A 16,350-nucleotide genomic window follows, 5' to 3' on the forward strand; every position below is an offset into this window, starting at 1 on the left:
TTTTGGCACTAGGAAGTTTCAAACAATTATTTGATTTCAGGCCAAATGTGAAGCTGTTTTTGGCACGTAAGGTAACGACCAAACTGGCTGGCTTTGAGTCTGATTCAGCATCATCTTGTCAGCATTCTCCTCTTCTGCCAGTACCAGAAACAAAGCAATTCTGTAAAGAAGGAATAAAAACGAACAAATGTTTCCTGGGTGAAACGCTACATTGTTGTCAGGTCTCCATGGTCAAAGTGAAACAGACAGTTGATACAAAGCTGTGAAGGACAAAAAGGATTTTCTAACAGCTCATGCCAGTGACATGAATGACAGAGTTCACCAGGAAAAATATTGGAGTTTACAAACTGAGTAAATACTTGTTATATGCATATTCTGAGTAATAATCAGCTCTCACTCCTCAAAAAGAAACTAGAATAGTGAATCATTCTATTTCAGAGTAGTAAGAAACATTAGTGGATCTTTCAAAAATCACTGTGTGAGTAAAATTATGACAAGAAAAAGAATGCTCTAGCCCTGGCTGGTGTAGCTCAGTGGATTGAGCGCGGGCCTGCGAACCAGACGATCGCGGTTCGATTCCCAGTCAGGGCACATGCTTGGATTGCAGGCCAGTTTCCGGCAGGGGCCAGTTTCCTGCAGGGGATGCACAAGAAGCAACCATACATTGATGTTTCTTTCCTCTCTCCTTCCCTTCCTCTCTAAAAAGATAAATAAATAAAATATTTAAAAAAAAAGAAAAAGGAAAAGAATGCTCTTTGATTTGAAAATATTCAACGTGCGGTGCCACCAAAGCAGAACACCTCTTTAAGTAGAGTTGCCTATGTCTGAGCTCTTCAAAGATCAGTTCACTAACCTATCAAGCTTCATACAACTTGAACAAGATTGTTACCTAGAGTCGTCTCATTAGGGAACATGCTTGGAATTGAAGTGGGCAAACACAAGTCAAAATAAAGTGTCTACATTTCAGAGCAATGCTTAGAAGTAAAAGGGTTTTTAAGATTTTCCAGGTAGTTAAGAAAGATTTTTGGCCTTACTTTCTTTACAGATAAATGATGGGCTTTGAATTCATGTCTAGTTCCAAATTCCTTTTAGCATTTTATCATGTATCATCTGTAGGCTCCAAATAAGTTATTTTCTTTTAATATTTTTGAATTACAGGAAAGTTGTGAAGATAGTATAGCTCCCATATATGCATACCCAATATCTCATCATTAATATTTACATCGAAATGGCACATTGTGACAACCAATAAATAATTATTGATACATTCTTATTATCTATAACCTATACTTTAAGTTCCTTTAGTTACTGTAGTTTTACCTAATAATGCATTTTTCTGTTCCAGGGTCTCATCTTTAGGACACCACATTGCATTTAGCCCTTATGTTTCCTGAGCCTCATTTGTACCATGGCCCTTTCTCAGACTTTTCTTGTTGTTGATGACCTTGACGGGCTCTGAGGAGTACCAGTCAGATATTTTGTAGAGATTCCTCTCTTTTTCATATTTCTGTCCTGATTAGGCTGGGGTGCTAGGTTTCAGGGAAGATTACAAAGGTAAATTGCCAGTCTTATCACATCATATTAAGGGTGTATGCTAGTAACATGACATCTCTTGATATTAACCTTGAACCTTTGACTGAGGTAGTGTTTGTCAGATCTCCCCACTGTAAAGATATTCTGCTCCATCCTCTTATTATCCTGTACCTTTTGCAAAGTAATCCCTATACATAGCCTATATTTAAGGTGTACAGTTATGTTCTTTGTCCTTGAGAGCAGAGTAGATACATATATGTCTTGAAATTCTTCTGCACAGGGGATTGTCTCTTTGTCCCCATTTATTCATTTATTCAACCATTGTGTATATCATTATGAGTTCAAGGAAATGTATTTTATAATTTTGATTATAATCCAATTCTAGTTAATTTATGCAAAACTTGTTCTGGCTTTGGCTATTGGGAGTCTTTTGGTTGGCCCCTTGGATGTATTTTTATTATCATGGTGACTTTTTGTTGAACATTTTCTTGCTCACTGATTGATCTGACAAGATGCTCCAGTACCATCTCTCATCTTGCCTGCTCCAGCCCTAAGAGCAGTCATTTCAAAAAGAGCTCCATTTTTTTTTCATTGGAGGATGGTATTAGAAACTAAGATATGGGTGCTTGGTGTCAGCATGATTTAATATTTTGGATGATTCAAAAGAGATATACGAGCTTTTCATTAAATAAGATAAAGAGAGCAGATCCTAGCCAGATAATAGAGGATCTTGTATGCTTGGAAAAACTATTGGGCAAGGCATGTAGCCTGTAAAAATTCAGCATCTTTTTTTTAATGAGGAAGATAGGTGATATCATAAAAAAATGGAGTAATATAACATGTAAATATTAAGGACATGTGAATAAAACTTGATTCATAGATGCATATTTAATAGACTTGAACATTCAACTTGGAAGTTTGTTCATCCTTGTTTAGAGCATATCGCCTGCCAAAGAGAATGACAGCTTGTACCACCTCATTTGTTTGTTGAATCATTTATGCAGGCATTATTTCAATAACATATTCATTCATATTTCAAAGAACTGTTTGTTGGACATTTATTTCTTCATTTCACAGTATTCACTAAGAACCTTATGGTTGCTTAGAAATTTCATGTGAATTAAAATAGGACACAACAGATGTCGATACACTTAAAAGCTTATATTCTATTGAAAAGAGGCAAAAATAAAGCAATAAACACTCAATCCCAGAGAAAAGGAACTTGCATGAAACAAAAACAAATGAAGCATGTGATATGCCAATATTTCAATAAAGCCAGGAAGCGATGATTGTGCAAAGGAACTTCTTTGGAAAGGATGGACAATCACGATTTGTCTGATGGTGTTATGTTGAAACAGAGACCTAATGCCCACGTGAGTCATTGGTCACAGCACCTGGAGCGGTACCTGCAACGGCCCTGCAGGGGGTGTCCCTAGGTCCATCCAAGAATATCCCTGGGGTGGGAGTACAAAAGCAGGAGCTGTGAGACAGAAACCGGAATAGGAAGCAGATCCCCAAGAGCAATTTTCATTTCCAGTGTCATCCAGGCACACAGGAGAGATTTAAAGAGAGGAGCAACATGACCATTTTTACATTTTTAGATGATTACCATGGTTTCTCTGAAAAAATTTTGGTGATTGGGAGCCAGAAGAAAGCAGACTATTGAGATGACAATTTCAGTAACCTAGGCAGTTGGTGATAAAGGGCTGGATTAGCACATTTAGGGTTAAAAGGAATGAAAAGAACTCTAATGTATAATTTATAGTGCATATTTTGTGTGTGTGTTTAAATTTTTTTAATTTATTTATTGTTGTTCAGTTTCAGCTGTCCTGCTTTTTCCCCATTGCTCGCCCCTACCCCAACTCCCATGCCCACAGTCTATACCCTTTCCTCATAGGTGTCCATGAGCCCTCTATTCCTGTTCCTTTGCTTGCCCTTTTCTCTTCTTTCCCATTACCCACCTTCCCCTTCTCCTCTGCTCACTATCCATCTGTTCTTTATTCCCAAGTCTCTGGACCTAATCAACAAAACAAACAAATGAGCAAAATATAGTGCATATTTTAAGGTAGAATATAGTTTAAGGGGGAGCTGGCAATAATTGCCAACAGTTTGGTTAGAAAGTGAGAAAGTGAGGAAGCCCATGTTTGGGCCCGATTCTCTTGCCCCCAGTGAGGAGATTAGGCAAGGAGCAGGACAGTGTATTCTGTGTGCCAGCATCTCTACCAGGCCCAACTACACTAACTGGAGAACACGGTTCACCAAGTACGTGATAATTGTATCAAGTTGGAGCTCACCATCTGGACAGGGATACTGGCGTTCAAACATAGACAGGTGAATAAGTCATGGCCAATCATGATAAAAAGGTGGAGGGGAGTTGCATAATTTAAATCAGAAAGTGAGATGAAAGTCAGAGGATGCCTCTGTTGGGAAATGGCTCTTTTGTCAGCACTAGCAAGGTGACAATTGGGAGAAGGTCATGAGTGAAGGCTGTCACTCAGTAAGGAGCATGCCTAGAGGATGACACCATGGAGAATAACACACACCATGGAGGATGAGGCTGAAGTGCACTTTCAGTGAAATAAATCAGAAAAACTCATTGCATGTGTTTTTATGTGGGGGCATTTGAGATGGAGTGTGTGTGTGTAGAGTTGTCCATGTAATTGAAGCCTTCACGGTTTTCTCAAAGGAAGTCAGTGAATCTCTAATTTTTTTTTGAAAGAACTTTTAACAGGGCCTTTGAAAATAAACTCATGCACATTTCTCATTTAAAACTCAACATTTTTTCTTTCCTTTTTCTGTTATCCACTAGCTGTCGAATTGTGTACTAATCAAAATACCACCCGGCTGGTGCGGCTCAGTGTATTGAGTGCTGCTGGCCTGCAATCCAAGGGGTCACGGTTCTGTTCTCAGTCAGGGCACATGCCTGGGTTATGGACAGGTCCCTGGTGGGGGGCATGTGAGAGGTAACCACACATTGTTACTCTCCCTCTCTTTCTCCCTCCCTTCCCCTCTCTGTAAAAATAAATAAATAAGTAAATAAATAAATAAATAAAATCTTAAAATAATAAATGATAGCTATCATGTTCATTTTGTGCTCTAGATAAAAAGCCCAGCATGAATTAAAAAATATTCTCTCAGATGGGCTTCTCTATCCTATCTCCAAACAACCCAAAATGAACAAAAGTAACATAACCAGAAAGACAATAATTAAGTGAAGGTTTATATGTGTACATGCTTCTAGCTGTGTGTACATACTTCTGAGTTAGGTACATTTTACCATGAATAAACCTTAATCCATTAAGCTGCCTTATGTATTGATTATTATTACTTGTACTATGTCAACTCTAAAGATGTGGTAAAATTTTGCAGTGCTTTTATAAGGGGATATCTGTTTCTCCTGACTGCCATGGGATCAAATGTAAGCAGACAAAACTGACGTGGGTCTACTTGTAAAGTCCTCTGGTAAATATGCCTTTAAAATAAATGTGTAAGAAAAGTCATCCCTTACGTAACACCTTTCAGTTTCAGGTACCTTATAGCCATTTTGCTCAACATATCTTAAGTCAATGCTCTGCGAGACAACTCAAAGCACAGAAAAGTGTCAGGCAAGTCCCCAACCACTAACAATATTCCGCGTGTGAGAGCCAGTTTGCAAGGGGCTGCTGAGACTGTGGTTGGGACCGCTTAGGAGTAAAGGGATAATGAAATCTCCTGAAAAGATGAAATTTTTTTCTTTTTACAGGTTTCCTCAAGAACTTTCTTATTTACCCCACTTCTCACCACAGATTATGGAGATTGCGACTTTTGCAGTTCATAAATAGCATTTGTTTGGTGGAAAGAGAAAGCAGATTTTTGTTGTTATTCCAGTTTCCACACAGAGGGGAGATATCACTATGGTGATGACTCTTGAAAAGCAATGGCAATTCAAATGCCCATGTTCACCAGAGCCTGCACAGGAAGGAATGCAAATATTATGCCTATATAAAATATATCTATATTATATATTGTAGATATATCTGTTATATATTTATTTTATATATAACAAATTATATATATTCTCATATATAGGAAGAAATAGAACTATATAAAATATTTGTGCTATATATATATGCATATATTTGTTATATATGTTTACCTTATATACAACAAATTTACATATATATATATTATATATAATATGTAACATATTTATATTTCTATAGTGTTTTTCAAGCAGAACTCATTTCTTTATTAAGCATTTCTGGAGAAATCTCCATAAAATTCTGAGGGCCTTATGTTATAAGAATATCAACCAGCCATGTGAATTTTTTCCCTATGCACCTTTAAGGTTTTGTTACTCTTGTTGAAACCAAAATGCGTATGACATACATTGGTAAATTTTGTTGCTGTTCATCTTTCTCAATATTCTTGAGCTGATTTTATTTGTCAGAATTCTCTGTCATTAATTTTGGCAGATACTTTACTATAATATTTCAAATATCTCTGCCTCATTCTTTCTCTCTTGTCCTTCAGGGATCTTTCTGGAACTTGACTGATTCTCTCTCAAGTTAGGTCAAGCCAACTACAGCCACTGAGGGTCTCCTTTACCTCATATTGTGGTTTCCCTTTTTTGCATTTATTAGGGTTATTCTCATAGTTTTCATCTCTACGCTTAAATTATTCATCTGATCTTTCATGCTGCCCATCTTTTCTATTTGAGCCTTTAATATATTAATCACAGTTAGTTAAAATTCAGTTAGTTTTCAAGTCTGTTTTATATCTAAGTTGCTATGCTGAGTACTTTTTTCTTAGAAATGGGCTTTCTTTCCTTCATTTTCTATTTTAAAGCGGGGCATCCTGTGTAGGAAAGAGGAGACAAAATGAAGTAGATTTTATGTTTAAAAAAGGCACATCATTACTCCATCAAACCTTATAGTGTGAGGTTTGCAGTTAATCTTGTAAAAAATGCAAGGAGCCCTACTGGGGCCCTGGCCAAGTAGCTCAGTTGGTTGGAGTGTCAGTCTGATACACCCAGGTTTATGCTCTGTCTCTCATCAGGGCGCATACAGGAAGCAACCAATGAATGAATACATAAGTAATAACCCGTTACTTATAACTCAAGCTAAATTTTCTCATTTGAACAATGCAATACTGTGAAATAAGTTAACAAAACCCTATTATTTTAGATTTATTTTTATATCTAGGGAGCTAACAAGCCACCTCTCTTGTGAGCTACCTCACGTGCCAAAAGGTTATACAGTTTTTCTCCTCTACCCCTTCAACTGTTTTCTCAAAGCCTCATTGTTTTGACAATTTAAAAAAATATAGTAGTATCTTGGATTCCAGCCAAAGGAACCAGAGCACAGGGCAGAGGCTTGGTGCTATGCTCACTAGGAACGGCTGGAGGAGACTGGCTTCATTTCGCTTGTGACAATCCATGCTGAAAGCTTTAAAATACATGTCATATATAGAAACTTTCTGTTATACAGTCTTGGACAAATTATTTAATTATTCAGTGTATAAGAAAATGAAGTGTAGATGTATAGAACAAAAAATGAGCCTACTTGTAACATAGGAACAGCCGTAATTTTAAATATGTAAACATTAAACTTGCATATAAACATAAAAAGTATACCATCATGAAAGACTTAGATCCAGCCGTTTTGGTTTTTTTATGCTTCTTTCTTGTGTCAGAAATGAAATTTTTTGTTTCAATGGAAGCAACCCATTTCCTAAGCAACCCAAGGGAAGTACATTATGGTTCTTTAGATTGCCAAATTTTTAAGTATTATGTCTTACTGAAGTAGCAATTTAAGAGTATCTAGTTTGCATTTTCTGAACTTTGATAGAAGCTCTTTCCTTTCTTAGGAATATACTTTTAAAGGAGTTTATTAATCTTTTCACTGTGAGTAGTTCAAAGTATCTACTTTGATGAACAGAAGAAAGGAGACTTGTGATTTCCAGGAGTGATAAGGTACAGTCATCGCCATGGAGAGCTTTAAGAAGTGAAGGAAAGGTTAAGATTAGTTAGACTTTTGTCACAGTCTTGGAAATTTTACAGAGTTGTGGAAGGGACAAAGGTTACTCCAGGCCTTAGCACTCTGTCATGGCCAATGTTCATCGAGCTGGAACATTTGACAGCAGAAGTTTGACAATCAAATATTGTTCTTCCCAGATTCAAATGCTGCCTTTCCTGGTGACTATAAATTACTATGATAACTATCCCACTATATTCATTTATTTATATGAGTAGTTTTATATTTATAGAACTATATTCATTTTGTTATATGAGTATAAGATACATGAGACAAAGGTAATACTGATTTTTAATGGGATGTTAGTTAATCTATTTTGCTTGATGCAAGTGATAAAATCTTGTTTTAGAATAATTTGGACCATGCTAGGTATATTAATAACTTAATGGATGATGTTATCATTAACACCACTAGCGTTGCTTTAAACAAGATAAATTTACTTCAAAAAATATTAACTGAATAGTTAGCAAGAATGTTTGCAAGACAGAACTGCAGATTTAAAGGGCCTTTGGGCAAATCTGCATATGAGAAGTTCATGATGAGTATAGAGGCTGATAATGAAAGGTAACAATTGAGTGGCACAAAGTAGGCACTTAATAATTATCTGTTTAATTCGGGTATGCAGTTTATGACAAAATAGATAGAAAATGCTTCGGGGTTTAAGAGTTGAAATTCAACCATTTTTTTATGGAGAAGTAACTGAGGTGAACTGTGAAGAATGAAGCAAATGGTGATAGTCTAAACAAGAATGTGGAGAGTGGGAATAAAAAAGGAAAGTGGAATGAATTGGCAAGAGAAGTGATTAGGCTTGAACTGACCAAGAAAGCAAGGAACCAGGACTACAGTAGACATGATACAGGCAGGGTGCAGCCAAGGGGGTGGGGGGGCGTGCAAAAAGGGATTTGGAATGGGGTCCAGAAGTCAAGGTGTATAGGAATGTTGGAGAGACATATAAGATGTCCTCACCCCTTCCCCCACAGGTGTGAGTTGGGGGAAGGGACACATAGACCAGGAACATGCAGGGCTGTTTTGTATAGCCACAGCCTTGAAGCTAATCCATGGCCTGGTCATTTAACATATCTATAGCCTTTGGCAGGTCACTTGGATATGTTAAATAGCTGTGGCCAGGCTTGGAGCCAGAGGGATGGAAGTCACTCCACCTACTAAAATGTAACTGAGGGGCAGGTCCCCCAAGTTACAGCGCCTGCGTGGGAGCTTGAAGAAGATTGGCTCCAGGACATGGGGCCATACTTGCCTAGATTTACAATGGCAGCCCAGTAAACTTGGAATAATACAGGAATGCTGGCAGGTGTAACTGACTATGGGAGGAGTTGGAAATGGGGTACGAAGGAAGATTGGCGCAGGGATTTAAACAGCAGCCATTGGGACCCCCGCAGCCATGCAAAGAAGAGAGCCATGTACTTTTGGCAGAGTGAGGACCCCCCTCTTGGCTCTGGTGGAAGAAGAGAGAACCACAGAGCTTTGGCAAGAGTGGGGACCCCTGCAGCTTTGGTAGAAGAGGCCCATGTGGCTTTGGTAGGCTCTTTTTGGCCATGTGTCCTGGGAAGCAGGAGAGACTTTGCCTGGAAAAATGGGTACAAAAAACTCATGCCAGTGGACCATGAGAAGGTGCCACATGTTTTTGGATTAATTAGAGATCTTGCCTGGGTGGCGACACAGAGGACAGTGGCAGGAACCTGGATCCTGGACTTTTGCTTCTTTTCCTGAGTTATGGTACCCTGAATTAGGACAGGGGGAGAAGGGAGCACTGTGTGTGTGTGTGTAGGTGGATATCCTAAAGGAATTTGATATTTTAATGAAAATGTTAGGTCACTACTTTAAGTCTTATAGCATTCAATAAACATTTCCTTTCCTCTTCACAAATCTGTGGCATTGAGAGTTGTCTTTCCAATTGGCAGCGGACAAGTCAAGCCCAGTAGGTGGTGAGGACGGTATTACTATACCATCCTCCGGAGTCCGGGCCCCTGTGTGTCTGTTCTGTAGCAGACACTTTCATGTGGATGATGAATCTTCCAAGAATACAAGGGACAGGGTGAAGGCTAAAATCTTGAAAACAGAAACTGTTTATCATTCAAAGCTTTATTATTAGTATCTGGCCCTATGTCTAATACACAATAATTCAAAATCTTGGGAAGGGCAAATGGAAAGAAGGAAGGAAGGAAGGAAGGAAGGAAGGAAGGAAGGAAGGAAGGAAGGAAGGAAGGAAGGAAGGAAAATGTAAAAGAAAGGTTAGAAGGAAGGAAGACTACAAATTCCTTGTGATGTTACAGGTTGTTTTGTTGTGAAAGATCTTTAAAACAAAGACTGTTAAAAGAGAAGAAGCAGAACAATTTTTAAGATTGTGGAGATTGTGGGAGGCATGGAAAACACTAATGTTTCCTCTTGGCAGGAATATCTGAAAAGAATGGCAGAATGACCTTTGTACATCAGAGAGAATGTACAAAGAGACACACATTAATGTAATCAAGATTCAGTTATTGAACTGAAGTGAAAAAATGGACAATGGAGAAGTTTTAAGCGTAGATTGGTTAACATTGTCTTCTTTCCAATTGAGCATTTATTCAACAAAAACTATTAGCTATAGCTGTCATAGCTTGGCAGTTTGATTTGATTCCACACTCAGCAGATTGTGAGGTCGGTCTTGTTCATTACTGGTCAAACAGATATTTCAACCTCACAATATACTGATGGATCCTAAACTGACATTGCAGGCTCAGCTGAAAATTCACCTTTTGGGAACACAGCATTTGGGAGGCCCCGTATAAGTTAGGTTGATGATTTAAGTCCTTTAACTACGTGCCTGTGAATTCTTTCCCAAATCCCAGGATGACTTTATTATCAATTCACAGATGCTACACCATTTGTTATAAGAATAGTATTTATAAGGTAGAGAAAATGCTTTGACACGTGTGTATGTGGAGATTTAACACTTATGTGAATGACACTAAGGAACTGTCAGGCAGAGTGCCATTTACCATGGAGCAATGCTTATTAACCACAGATATAATGTAATCTGGTTTAGATGTAAAAGGTTATGTGGTCTTTTATATTTCATACTCTTATTAAATTGATGTAAGCACAGAAGCAGAATCATTATAAACTCAAATGTGAACTTTAAATAAGACTTTAACCTCAGGGATTTGCATGTCAGAATGAATTTAAAGCTGTCAAGAGACTCAGGACTGAGATACAGTCTCTGTAAGCAACGGCATTGCTCTTCCAAATCTCCCATCTTCCCATGTATGCTAAAGAAAATACGAAGGTGAGAATATTCAGATTGCTGGCATAGGGGGGTTATTTGAATATGTAGTTTAATGAAATGCAAATAGAAAAAAATCCTATGGCGCAAGGATATGAATATTTAATGAGCCACTTTTATAGGAGAATTATTTGGCAGGATGCATTTCAACAGGATCGGACAAAGGCGCTTGAGCTGCAAAAACGATTCTAACCAGAAATGGAAAGAGCCTCTGTACTTGGAAAATACTGTTCTATTTGAATTCATACAAATGAGAACATCTTTATGTTCATATTTTCTTTAATGCTCTTTTTCTGCTAAGCATGAATATCAAGATGTATTTATATTCAACTATTTCTTCACATATAATAATATTAATATTCATTTGGGATTATTATAGGGATTTTATCCATAGTATTGAAAAACACACCCCCTTACATATAAACTCCAGATTTGTAGCTGATTTTTTTGAAGCGTAAGTTGATTATATTTAAAAATTTATATTTATTCTTACACAGAAGAATTGAATTCTTGTTCTCCCTCCTATGTTTTTCCATAAAGTAAAGCGTAAAATGTCATTTTAAAATTATTTTTATTCCATCATTCTGCTTCTGGTATTATTACAAACATAAAACTGGTCTACTTTTAGTTGTAGTAAATATAAGACTTAACCTGAAATATTTTACATACATTGGCCTATAAAAATTAAAATAATTCAGAAATTTTTGTCTTAAGTAAAAAATGAAACACAGAAGTCTTCATTGAAACTTAAAAGATATAATTTTTAATATTCACTAGTGCTTTGACTGAAGAAGAATGACTGACATGGTATGATCTATATTTGATGTTACTTTTTATTCTGGTGAATTAAGAATATACTACAGAATTAACTACTAGTTTTACTTGATTACTTTGTTTACTCTCATCAATAATGTTGGATTCTCTTTTTTATGATTTTGTTAAAAGTAAAAGAAATGTAATTGCACAGATTTTCTCATTTCACCAATTGGGGGAAACAAGAATCAAAAGACTTTGCCCAAAAGTGGGAACTACATACAGCTGCAACTGGTAAAAAAAGATGGACTTTGGTTCAGAAAAAAGAGAGAGAGGGAAGCTATTTAAGTATTTTAAGCAGAAAAGTGACAGGTGTCACACTAAAAAAATTACTCAGACCAGGATGTAGAAGATAGACAACAGAAGTCTAAGCAAGCGTGGTAGCAAGGAATACAGTCAGAGGCTCTTGTAAGACAGTGATGGTGGTGATTTAGACCAAGGTGTTAATGGCGTGGGTGGTGAGAGTGGGAAAAGTCTGTGTTGTTTCCAAGACACAGGCATACGGTTTGCTGATGAGTTTGGAGTCGGCAAAAAAGAGAGAGAAGGTAAACAAAGCTGGTGTGAATTAATGTGATGAAGAAACTCAGTATAGAACCATCTGTTTTTTGTGCTACATTAACAAGGAGTGGCCTCCACTTACCAGTATGAAAAAAAGACAATTTCTGGACATACAGAAACATAAATGAAGTTTAAAGGGATGTGTAATAAGCAACATTATTTAGGCCAAAGTATTTGTAGATGAGAAATTATTAATCCAGGAATTACCTGTATTTTGTATACATCAAAAGACTATCAGCTGGTTAAGCGTACATGTGAAAAGTAAGAAGGCCATTTATGTCGAGAGTAAACATAATGTCTAATGATGAGGTTAGGTTCACTGTAAAATGTGAAGCACAGTTATAGTGTAAATAGTATAAATTTTGTGTTTCAAAATGTACTGATAACTTCGCATGTGTCACCACACACTATGACACTGTGATTCAGATCTTTCTAATTTGACTTTTTCCCAAGATTCCAGCTTAAAGAAGCCCATTAACTACAAATTTAACTAGAAAGGCTCCAAAGGATCAAAAAAATCACTATGACAAAAAAAATTGGGGGTGGGAAGTTTCAGGCCTCAGATAACACATATATGAATGATGCTCAAATAAGAACTACCTCTCATTTAGATTTTTTGTTGTTGTCTGTTTCTTTTACTTTGATTTTGTCAGTGACCTACTAATGTAAGTATACACAGAAACTAGCCCAGAGTGGATAGACTAAACAAATGACTTTTATTTTTATAGTGAAAATTAATTATTTCATTGGATTATTTGTATAGGTAAGAGTGAAGAAAGATGGAGTTAAAAATTACTGAGTAACCAGTATGTAATGAACTTTTTAGTTTGTGATGTTTTAATTCTTACAATAACCCTATGTCTGTGTTTGATGATGTCTCCATATTAAGATGAGAAAATAATACATGTATAGTTCAGATGCATTTAAGTAACTTGCTTTTAGTTTTCTCTGGTAATTAATGGTAGAATCAACAGGCGAATCCAGTTTAGATCCACTATGAAGCATCCTTTGAGTAATCTTGGCTAATTAAACAAATTAATGTTCTAGCCACGAAAGTATTCTGCCAATAATAGGTAACCTGAAAAAATGTTATTGTGATATTGTTCTTTATTTACTTACCACTTTTAGAAAGAACAGGTAATAAAAACATCAGTAGTTATTGAATACTTATATTCTCTTATTTCCCTCCCTATCCTCTCTTTATACAGCTTGAAAAATTAATTTATCCATACCTATTTACTCATATTATTATTGATGTGTCAAGTTCAATGATTTCACCAAGCTGTTGATAACATTTTGTGCCACTTACACTTGGGAACGTGCTATTGTCTCCAATTTAATTACTGACTTATCACACATTTTCCATGCATATGTTTATAAATTGAATCTATTGTCAATCATTTCTTTTTTTCTTCTGTGGAAATAAATCTATTTCTACCATATGCTGCTGAAATAATTTTTCTTCTTTGTTAGCTTTAGAACTACAAGAAGTTGTCTTCATTGTTTGTCATTGTTTCCAAATGCATTTAAAAACATGTTTATTTGTCATGTGCACAAGACATCAGAAATGCCTTACTGGTTCAACAGCTCTCATTTTGGGAAACAATAATTTAAAATGATGAGGGAAGCTAAAATTAACTTTAGCCTAGTTTCCTTGTTCCTAAATGATTTTTATTCATGGCTTTATTAAAGGCTTATAAAACATTCCATTTAAACCACATGCAATCCAGCACCAGCTGCTGTCTGGCTGCCGTCTGAGACCAGCCCTCTCTACCCCACGCCTGTTCCTGCTGCTGCATTGCCGAGCTGTCACCATCTAACCAACTGGCTCTGGTCAAGCTGAGTGCAAAAAGGAAGTGGGTTGTTGTGAGAGTGGACTTCCATGTTCCTATGAAGAACAGGTGGATGATAGAACCAGAGGATCAAGGTTCCACCCTAAGCATCAAATTCTACTTGGACAAGGGAGCCAAGTCAGTTCTTCTCATGAGCCCCCTAGGGGGCTAGGCCTAGGCCAGCCTGATGGTGTCCCCGTACCTCACAAGTACTCTGTGAAGTCAATTGCTGCTGATCTCAAATCTCTGCTGGGCAAGGACTTTTTTTCCCCCTTGAATAACAAGGTGGTCCTTGAAGTGGAGAAAGCCTGTGCTGATCCAGCCACTGGTCTGTCATCCTGCTGGAAAACCCTCGCTTTTCTGTGGAGGAAGAAGGAAAAGATGCTTCTGGGAGCAAGGTTGAGCCTAGCCTGCTAAAATAGAAGTTTTCTGAGCCACACTTTTCAAGCTAGGGGATGTCTATGTGCATGATGGCTTTTGGCACTGCTCACCAGGCCCATAGCTCCATGGTGAGAGTCAGCCTGCCACAGAAAGCTAGAGATGTTTTGATGAAGAAGGAGCTGAACTATATAGCCTTGGAGAGCCCAGAGCAGACCTTCCTGGCTATCCTGGGTGGAGCTACAGTTACAGACTAGATTCAGCTGACCACTAACGTGCTGGTCAAAGCCACTGAGATCATTACTGATGGTGGGGTGGTTTCTACCTTCCTTAGATGCTCAACAACATGGAGATTGGCACTTTCATGTTTGTTGAAAAGGGAGCCAAGGTTCTCACAGACCTGATATCCAAAGTTGAGAAGAATGGGGTGAAGACTACCTCGCCTGTTGACTCTGTCATTGACGACAAGTTTGATAAGAATGCCAAGACTGGCTAAGACACTGTGGCCTCCGGCATACCTGCTGGTGAGATGAGCTTGGGCTGTGGTCCCGAGAGCAGCAATAAGTATGCTGAGGCTGTTGCTAGGGCCAAACAGGTTGTGTGGACTCGACCTGTGCATGCATTTGAATAGGAAGCTTTTGCCCAAAGGGACCAAGGTAAGGTGGGGAAAGCCACTTCGGAGGGTTGCACCTCTGCAATAGGTGGCAGAGATGCTGTCACTTGCTGTGCCAAAGAGAACAGGCAGGATCACATCAGTCATGTGCGCCCTGGGCTGGTGCTCTGGGAGTTCGAGTCCTTCCTGAGGCAGATGCTCTCAGCAATGTTTCCTACTTTCCTGCCTTCTGACTCCTGTGCACTTCCCCTGAGACAGCTCAGTATTTTCCACCTCTCCACGTGGCAGTAGCTAAAATCTTCCCCCATGTCAAGATCCACCCAGTGACCAAGAGATGCAGCCCCAGGAATCCTTAAACAATCAGGCAGCATCTCAGCTCAGCTTCACAGTACCCTGGGTTTGCCCACATTCTTCAAACTCTCCTTTGAATTTCTTAGTGACTAACCACACAGTCTAATACATGCATGGTTTGCTTGGTGAAAGAAAGTGAGCTGTTAGGTTAGTTCTCTTTTTGGAGTAGCTTATTCTGATGAGCTTTGTCATTATTTCCGTATGCAAGGAAACAACATCAAATTCCAATGCAGGGAAGGAGGGAATAAAGTTGGTGGTCTATTAAATCAATTATAAAACTATCCACTGACACTGGGAAAAAATAAACCACATTTAATCTATTGTTACAACCTCTAGTCAAATTTCCTAAAAAATATAACTTGTATCAGAAATAGCTTTCACTCTGTATTGTAATAGTTATGGGATGTTTGGCTTTTCTTCCAACCAAAACACCTCACATTTTAGCAATCTGACTCTAGGAGGTAATATATAAAACTAAAGCAGAATTTTTGTCAACCCAAATTTGGGAGCATAAATCAGAGTTTTTAATATTTATCATCGGTAAATACCTACCTAGTGGTATAATGCCCTATTTGGGGTGGTAGCATTGTAACGACCTGTCCTCCTCTTCTCTTTTTGTCTCCTTCTTGATACACAGGAGACCCTAAGCCTCTAAAGCTTTGATACAAGACTAATGGATACACCAAATCATTTCATTTCTAGTTTTCCAGATAGTACATGGTGTCCTCTAATATTCTCCATTAAATTCTTTACTTCAGTCAGGATTTCTCAAGTTAATCACTTAATAAAATTGTATTTGACTTGAAACAGTGATTGTGAATTCAGTTGCTATTATATACTGTGGTGTTCTCCTAGCAAAATTTGAGAGTTCGGGAAAAAATGAGACTGCATTGGTTCAGATTAAATACAATGGTTTTGACCTCGCAATACAATAAAACTTTCTTTCTGAAAACCAAATGGCCATCATATGTAACACAA

General features: G+C 37.7%; 1 pseudogene; it reads left to right on the top strand.

Annotated features, from left to right (window-relative positions):
• Positions 1-15,254, top strand: part of LOC118981802 (phosphoglycerate kinase 1-like) — a 102,273-nt pseudogene extending 87,019 nt beyond the window's left edge.
• The last annotated feature ends 1,096 nt before the right edge of the window (positions 15,255-16,350 follow it).

The sequence above is a fragment of the Sturnira hondurensis genome, unplaced genomic scaffold (genome assembly GCF_014824575.4).
Source record: "Sturnira hondurensis isolate 20B ecotype Veracruz unplaced genomic scaffold, ASM1482457v3 Scaffold0024758, whole genome shotgun sequence".
NCBI lineage: Eukaryota > Metazoa > Chordata > Mammalia > Chiroptera > Phyllostomidae > Sturnira > Sturnira hondurensis.